The 8,721-nt window shown below is 43.1% G+C and overlaps 1 protein-coding gene across 3 annotated transcripts in view; it reads left to right on the forward strand.

The window, feature by feature from the left end:
- The first annotated feature begins 385 nt into the window (after positions 1 to 385).
- Positions 386 to 8,721, forward strand: part of LOC126993096 (neogenin-like) — a 33,929-nt gene continuing 25,593 nt past the window's right edge. For all 3 annotated transcript variants that reach the window (XR_007747348.1, XM_050851931.1, XM_050851929.1), the window contains exons 1-4: positions 386 to 469; positions 3,726 to 3,872; positions 4,594 to 4,681; positions 5,276 to 5,498. The gene's annotated coding sequence lies outside the window, so the exon portion shown is untranslated. The remainder of the gene's footprint in view (positions 470 to 3,725; positions 3,873 to 4,593; positions 4,682 to 5,275; positions 5,499 to 8,721) is intronic.

Below are 8,721 nucleotides of genomic sequence, written 5' to 3' on the forward strand. Positions count from 1 at the left end.
CACACACACACAATTAATGCCTGACTTCCACTTCAAAGGGAAGGAAAGGAAGGGAAGGGAAGAGAGAGATAGGAACGGAGGAAAAGAAGAGAAAGGAAGGAAGAGAAAAGGTAGAGAGAAAGGAGGAGAACGAGAGAAAACAAGAGGAAGAGAAAAGAGAAAAAAAAAGAGGAGAGGAAGAAAAATGAAAAAATAGAACCGCTAGAACGAACAGAGATATACGAACTGAGGAGAAGAAGAAAAAAGATGCAAGAAAGAAAGAGAAAGGAAAACAAGGAGACAAAAGAGAAAAAGAAAAGGCAAAGAGAAAGCAAGAAAAGAGGAAGAGACAGGGAAAAGGATAAAAAGGGAGCCGCTAGAACGCGTCGACTCGGTTTGTTTACATTTTCCCGCGGGAAGGTGCACGTGTGGGCGGCGTTCAAAAAGATCTACGTTTATTTCACGTTCTTGACCTCGCCCGCCTTTAAAAGTAAGTAGGCCTCTGGGAGAGACCTTGGGGCATCGGTAAGCCTATAGTAGAGAGGTCTAGTGGAGTGGTAGGTCTATAAATATGGGTGCTGGGTGAGGGTAAGGTAAAATTTTCTACTACGTTATTCTCTTCCTTCCTCCTCCTCTTCCTCTCTCTTTCCTCTTCTGCAGACCTTAAATTTGAGTGTAAGGTTAAGTTTAGGGCTTATGCTATAGCTACTACTACTACTATAGGTGCGCGTCGCCTCAGAGCTCATCTTTGTCACATCCTGCGTTGTAACGGCGGGCGTGACATCGGAGTTACCACAGTGTGCCTTCCCAGGTCCTCGTTGCTCCAGGGCGTAGCTCCGTTACCCTGGGGGCCTATGGGGGTGGGTACAGGCACCCATCGCTCCTTGCCTCAGTGCTCATCTCTGTCAAATTAAAGACCAAAGAGGTAAGCTTGTGAGGTGTGAAGTTTGGGGTCTAGGCATAGCTACTCATTGCCTTGGTGATCATCTCTGTCATTTTTGTTACAGTGTGTTCCTTACCCAGGGGTCCTGCGGTACACCTATGAACCCCAGAAAGGATGAACAGCTCAATACTAAGTTACATAAAGAGAGAAGGAAGGAAGTGAAAAAAAGGTTTAATATATAAACAGATGATTGAAACAGCATTCAATTAATAAGACTGACTCTGCAAAATATTTAGGAAAGCGTGCACAGCCACCTCTGGCCAAGTTAATACTTACAACATGGATTATTTTTACTCCCTGAATGCAGTGCATTAACAAAGGACTTCCTAGAAATAGAAGGGGGTTGAGAGGGAGCAAAGTCCCCCTGTTCGCTAGGTTATGTAAAGTAAGGCTTGGTTAGTTTAAATATACTGGGCAGGCAGCGAGGGGTGGCGGGAATACACAGTGCAGGGCAGGGGTGGCCCACTACGCGGGCCAGTGTTGTGAGAAATGCCTCCTGCAGAAATGAGTGGCTCTGGTTTCCACCATGCATGGGGCAATACACAGCAGAAAACATTAATATGCCTGGTTTTGTTCTGGTTTGTCCACTTTTTACCTCAATAAGCTTGGGTGTGATTCTAGAGATTTTGGATAAGTAAGTTGCTGGCGTCCAACGCTCACTGGGGGAACACACACACAGCGGCAAAAAACATTAATTTGCCTGGTTTTGTTCTGGTTTGTCCACTTGTGATCTTGGTGAGCGCTGAGTATAATCAGTAAGCAAGTTGAACCTCTCTGTCAGCTATGTTGAGGCAGTGGAAGGTGACGGGTGTACAACAGGGATTGAAAAGTCAATTGAATAGTGATATCTGGAAATGAATACTATCTCCATAATAAACAGCATCATATTTTGTCCAGAAATAAGCAGTCAGCATCTCAAAATTAGTAGGCGACCCTCTCGTGAATAATCCCACCTGAGGTTTTGTGCCCCAGGAGGCCTGGAATGCCTGTAAATATGAGTTGATGGTGGCAGGAATGCATATTCCTGAAGTCTGTACGGGTGTGTTCTGCCTACTCTGGAACAGAGCAGGATGGATTAGTTTTTATTTATTATTATTATTATTTTTTTACATCTCCGCCTGTAGCACCGGTAGGCTTTCTTCATGGGCCTGGATGGTGGTTGGCTCAAGCCTGTCATGGCGCAGGCAATTTTTATAGTGGCGCCAGTTATGCTTGGCTCATGCTGCCCCCCGGAACTCACTCTTGATTCACTGGGCGGTTTCTTCTTGAGTCTGGATTGATGGGTGGCCTTCTGGACAGCATGTGGGTAGTCTGTGGCCACTTGGTGGTTAGGCTATGTAAGGTTAGGTAGGAAGTATTACAGGTAATGTTGAGCGGGAATCACAATGAAAGTATTTTCCAGAATGGCCCGTGGTTAGTTTCCAAGTTACAGCCGAGCGTCTTCACTCAGGAACCACATACCTGCAGAGACTTCAGGAATATGTGGCCCGGTGGTGTGTTTAGGCAGGAAGGCAAGGCAGACAGACTGGTTACATTGATAGCACTGTGTCTCCTGATGCAGGCAATGCTATTTTGTTCCTGGTGGCTCCCCTGTCTCTCTGTTGACACCTTTTGTTCTTACTTACACTAAATATAAAGTAATAAAGAAGAAAGAAAAGCAAATGTGGTAAATGTATAGTTTAGTTCTGCCGCCTCAAAATATCACCATGATGTGAGAAGGCACACAAAACTAACTTAATAAAGTAATGGTAAATAAATGACAGTAATAATTGATAAATAAATAATTGCTAATGAGTTAAATCTTAGTTATGTCATAAGTGCCATGCCATTTATTATTATCATTATTATTATTATTACTATCATCATTATTATTATTATTATTATTATTATTATTATTATTATTATTATTATTAATATCATTATTATTGTTATTACTATCATCATTATCATTATTATTATTATTATTATTATTATTATTATTATTATTATTATTATTAATATCATTATTATTGTTATCATTATTATTATCATTATTGAAGGAAAGAATATAAGGTTCTAGTCTTTGGTAATTGTTGCTACTACTCCTACTACTACTACTGTTACTAACTAACCTAAAGTAACCTTGATAGTTTTGTTTTCTCCCTTGAAACAGTGATTGCCCCAAAATAATCATAAAGAAAAAAAGGAAAAAGAAAAGTCAGTCCAGGTATATAAATGAGTAGCATTGTTCAGCCACCTCAGAAAGCCACAACAAAACTAACCTAACCTAACCTGGATAGTTTCGTTCTCTCTCTCTCCTGAATCTCTGAGAAGTTGTGCGTCAGTAAAACAGCCTTGCAAGCCTCCCTGCCTCATGTAACTGCCATGATGGGAAGGTTCACAAAACTAACGTAACCTTACCTGGATACATTTTCTCTCTCTTTCTCTTTAAACTCAGAATTTTGGCATCAGTAACACAGCTTTCCTGCCTCCTGTAACTCATAACACTGCCATGGTGGGAAGGTTCACAAAACTAACGTAACCCAACCTGGATACTTTTTCTCTCTCTGTCTCTTTAAACTCAGAATCTTGGCATCAGTAACACAGCTTTCCTGCCTCCTGTAACTCATAACACTGCCATGGTGGGAAGGTTCACAAAACTAATGTTACCTAACCTGGATAAGTTTTGTTTTCCTTCTCTCTGGAAAATAAACAGTTGAAATACCTAAACAGAAATAAAGAAAGATGGCAGTGTGACCCTTCTGGTGTACCATGAACCTATAGGAAAGTATTATCATTATAACTCTGTGCCCTGTGTCCCCAGCTGTGTGAAGAAGCTGAGCAGCGTCTCCCTGGCCTGGGCGTGGAGTGAGCTGGTCCCCTCATCACCAGCACCATAGACCAGGGGATGAGGTGCTCCTGGCCCTCCGGCACACCCTCCTGGGCGGACCAGAGGATGTCCACTGTGCTGGTGAGTGGCCTGACCCTTGCATCTCTCTGGGTCATTGTAGTGCTCCAAACTTGCTCTTTTTCTGTGGCCTGACCCTTGCATCTCTCTGGGTCATTGTAGTGCTCCAAACTTGCTCTTTTTCTGTGGCCTGACCCTTGCATCTCTCTGGGTCATTGTAGTGCTCCAAACTTGCTCTTTTTCTGTGGCCTGACCCCTGCGTCTCTCTGGGTCATCATGGGTCATTTCAATTGCATATTTTTTCTTCATTGTTCTATTTATTCTCTCTCTCTCTCTCTCTCTCTCTCTCTCTCTCTCTCTCTCTCTCTCTCTCTCTCTCTCTCTCTCTCTCTCTCTCTCTCTCTCTCTCTCTCTCTCTCTCTCTTTTCCCCTTAAAAACAAGCTTGAGCAACAGTTCCTTCACCTCAGTATCACTAAAGTAGAAATGCAAAGTCTTGGTGCCATTTGATTAATATAATTTCACTGAGGACAGGTTTAAGGGCAGACCACCCAGTGTGGACCATAAGGTGTGTGTGTGGTTTGAATATCTGTGTAAATCTCTCTCTCCCAGAGATCAGCAGCAGCAGCAGGCAAGGTCAAGGAGGGTAAGGTCAAGGACTTCTGCCAAAATGTGTGACCCCAGCATGCAGTAAACTGTGATAAGGAACAATGTTTTGCCCTGTGTGTGTGTGTGTGTGTGTGTGTGTGCAATATGCCTACATGTTACCTATGGTCAATTTTTTAGGTCACTCCACACTCCTATCAAGGCCGTGCTGGACAGGCTCAGTGACGACTCAGACACGTCAAATATCTTCCCTCAGAGGCACTGACAGGTACGCCAACACACTTTGTATGTCTTAGGGAGCAGGCTCACCATTCCTTGTATACAGAATATTACTAGTATTATTGTGCTACTACTACTACTACTAATAATAATAATAATAATAATAATATTGCTGGTTTTGTTATAAGAGATATACTATTACAGTTAGCCTTATAACTTCCTGGACCTCTACTCATTTCACTATATTAACTGCTTTTTACATTGATTAACTTATTTTCTGCTCTCTGTGCTGCTCCCAGGCATTCTTATGCTGCTGCTGCTCAGTGGGATTCCGTTTACAATTCTAATTCTCTGGTTCTGTGTGTTGTGTGTGTTCTTGTATAGAGTCTCCTAAGGTTATTTGAGTCTCCCTTCACTTGCCCTCAGTAACCTTACACTCTGCCATAACCTCTGATACTCGTCAATGGGATTCTGTTTACAATTCTAATTCTCTGGTTCTGTGTGTTGTGTGTGTCCTTGTATAGAGTTTCCTAAGGTTACTTGAGTCTCCCTTCACTTGCCCTCAGTAACCTTACACTCTGCCATAACCTCTACTACTACTACTACTACTACTACTACTACTACTACTACCACCACTCCGCAGGCTTCTACAGTGGTAGGGCTGAAACGACACATCCTGGCGGGGGGCACCTTTGACAGCCCAGGACACACCTCCGCCCCCGCCAGCAACCTCATCACCCGACTGCTAGTTCAGGACCCAGCGCAGTGGTCCAACTCAGAAGAGATTGCTGCCACGAGTACCTGGCTAGTGCCCCCCCTCTTATGTACTAGCCCTGACCTTCAGCGACGACCCCGACCCCATGGAGGTAAGTTTAGGGGAGGGAAGGGGAGGGGAGGAATGGAAAGGAAAGGGAAGGGAAGGAAGCATTTGTGTGTGTGTATTTACCTAGTTTACCTAAAGTTGTGATTTACAGGAACGGAGCTGTGCTGGTGCTGTCCTGCCTTTCCAACTACTTCCATCTAACTTGGCCTTAAATGTGCTTATTGACTTAGCCTGCACCACTTCCCTCCAGCCCATTCCAGACCCCCACACATCTCTGCGGGAAGCTGTTCTTCTTGATGTCTCTTCTACAAATTCCTTTTCTCAACAGTTTTCCATTTCCTCTTAAGTTTCTCTCTTCTCTTATCAAGAGGTCATCTCTATCCGATTTCTCTACACCATTCATCACCCTAGACCATGCTATTAAATCTCCTCTTTCTCTTCTACTTTCCAGTGTAGGGAGGTTCAGCCTCAGCAATCTTTCCTCATAAGGCAGGTCGCTCAGACTAGGTGCCATTTTTGTTGTCGCTCTCTGTACCCTCTCCAGTTTTCTAACGTGTTTCTTAAGTGATGGCGACCAAGCCACTGATGCATATTCTAGTCTAGGGCGTATCAAGGTCACAGTCAATTTCCTTGCCATGTCCTCACCAAGGTATGTGAACGCTGCTCTGATGTTCCTCAGCAGGTTGTGTCTCAGCTGATATTTTATTCACATGTCTCTCTGGAGACAAGTTCTCTGTGATCATCACTCCAAGGTCTTTTTCTTCTGTCTTCCTGTCTAACTTATCCTTACCCAACTTATAATGTCCCTCTACTCGCATTCCACTCTTTTCAAATTCAATAACACTGCACTTTTTGGTATTAAATTCCATTTCCCACTTCCTGCTCCACCGCCACACTGTGTCCAGGTCTCTCTGGAGCAGCAAGTAGTCCTCCTCTTTTTCCACTCTTCTCATTATCTTAGCGTCATCGGCAAACAGACTCATATAGCTATCCACTCCTTCTGTCATATCATTAACATATGCTGCAAACATAATTGGGGCCAACACAGAGCCTTGCAGAACTCCACTCATGACATTTTTCCAACTTGATTTCCTGTCTCTAATAGTTGTTCTCATCATCCTGTTCTTCAGAAAATCCTCCATCCACTTTAGAAGACCACCTCCTAATTTATCCACCGTCTCCAGCTTCCACATTAACTTCCTATGTGGCACCTTGTCAAAGGCCTTTTTCAAGTCCAGTAGACAGCGTCAGGCCATCCATCTCTCTCCTGCACAACATCTGTCACCCTTGAATAGAAACACACCAAGTTTGTCAGGCATGATCTTCCTTTCCTAAATCAGAACTGTCTTTCTGTGATGATTTCATTTTCCTCTCGGTGCTTCGTCCATTTCCTTTTCACAGTTCTTTTGCATATTGTTGACACTACGCTCGTAAGGAAACTGGTCGATAATTAAGTGGGTCGTCTCTTCTTCCGCTCCTGTAGATGGGGACTGTGTCAGCTTTTTTCCAGTCCAGAGGGACTACACCCTCAGCCAATGATCTCTTTATAACTTTGTGTATTTTGTCCGCCAATTGATTCCTGCACGCCTTCAGCACCCAGTTGGAAACACTGTCAAGACCCTGTGACTTCCTCACATCTAGATTCTCCATTTCACTAGTTATCTCCTGCACTGTGATTTCTATGTCACAGGCAGGGCCCTTGGCCTAGCCCAGTTGGTACGTCAAACTCGCTTTCTCTTGTGAATACTTCTTGAAAGCTTTTGTTCATTTCTTCCGCCATCTCCAACTCGTCCTCATACACCTCGCCATTAACTTTCAATTTTGTTATTTCCTCACGCTGTTTTAGTTTCCCGTTTATAAATCTGTAAAATAGCTTCGGGTGGTCTGTGCATTTGTCTATTATATCCCTTTCAAAATTCAATGTTTCCTCTCTGCATATTCTAATACACTCATTTCTTTCTTGTTTATATAGTTTCCAAACATTCTGCCGCTTCACTCTGCTCCACCTTCTCCAGGCCTCCTCTTTCTCTCTCCTTGCTTCTTTGCATCTCATGTTGAACCCGTCCTTCTTTCCCCTGCAATTCTCTTTCACTTTTGGCACATACTTCTTAACCTCTTCATTGCAAATCTCTAATAATATATTCCATTTTTCTTCCACTCTGCTTGCTTCTTGGAATCTAGACCAGTCTGTGCCTTCAAAATATTTCCCCAGTTCAGTGTAGTTAGTTTTACTAAAATTATGCCTTCCAGTTCTGTGTCTTTTCTTCCTTACTTCTCCTCTTTCTTGTTTTATCTCAAACTGAATCACCACATGACCACTTTTTCCAATTGATAGGTTATAGTCAATGTTTTCAATCACATTTACCTCATTTGTGAAGACTAAGTCCAGGCTGGATGGCTCGTCCTGTCCACTATACATTGTGAAATCTGATGCCCACCAGGTCACTGTATTCTCCATCATCAGCTTTAGTAACACATTACCCCGTGCTTCCCCTTGTTGTCCAGTCTTCCCAGCTTACTTCTTTACAATTAAAGTCTCCCATAATCATTAATTTGTTGCACGCTTTCACCATGTTGTCCAAACAGATTCTAGTATCTCCTAGCATGTTGTTATAGTCCTCCACTGACCATGATGAGGTCTTAGGTGGCACATACACAACTACATGTGTGTGTGTGTGTGTGTGTGTGTGTGTGTGTTTAATATATATATATATATATATATATATATATATATATATATATATATATATATATATATATATATATATATATATATATATATATATATATATATATACTCTCTCTCTCTCTCTCTCTCTCTCTCTCTCTCTCTCTCTCTCTCTCTCTCTCTCTCTCTCTCTCTCTCTCTCTCTCTCTCTCTCTCTCTCTCTCTCTCTCTCTCTCTCTCTCTCTCTCTCTCTCTCTCTCTCCAGGGGGCTTCGTGGTGCAGTGGTTAGCACACTTGGTTCACAACCAAAAGAGCCCAGGTTCGATTCCCGGGCGGAGTGGAAACATTTGGGCGGGTTTTCCGATACCCTACGCCCCTGTCCACCCAGCAGTGAATGGGTACCAGGTATTAATTGGGGGTTGTGTTCTATCTCCTGGGATCTGTTCCCTTCTATAATTCCTTCCCCTCCTGTCTCTCCGGCATATGACCACATGTTGTGCCCAATAAACAAAACTTTCCAACTTTCTTTCCTCCCCCTATCTCTCTCTCTCTCTCTCTCTCTCTCTCTCTCTCTCTCTCTCTCTCTCTCTCTCTCTCT

This window comes from Eriocheir sinensis, unplaced genomic scaffold (assembly GCF_024679095.1).
Source record: "Eriocheir sinensis breed Jianghai 21 unplaced genomic scaffold, ASM2467909v1 Scaffold558, whole genome shotgun sequence".
Classification (NCBI taxonomy): Eukaryota; Metazoa; Arthropoda; class Malacostraca; order Decapoda; family Varunidae; genus Eriocheir; species Eriocheir sinensis.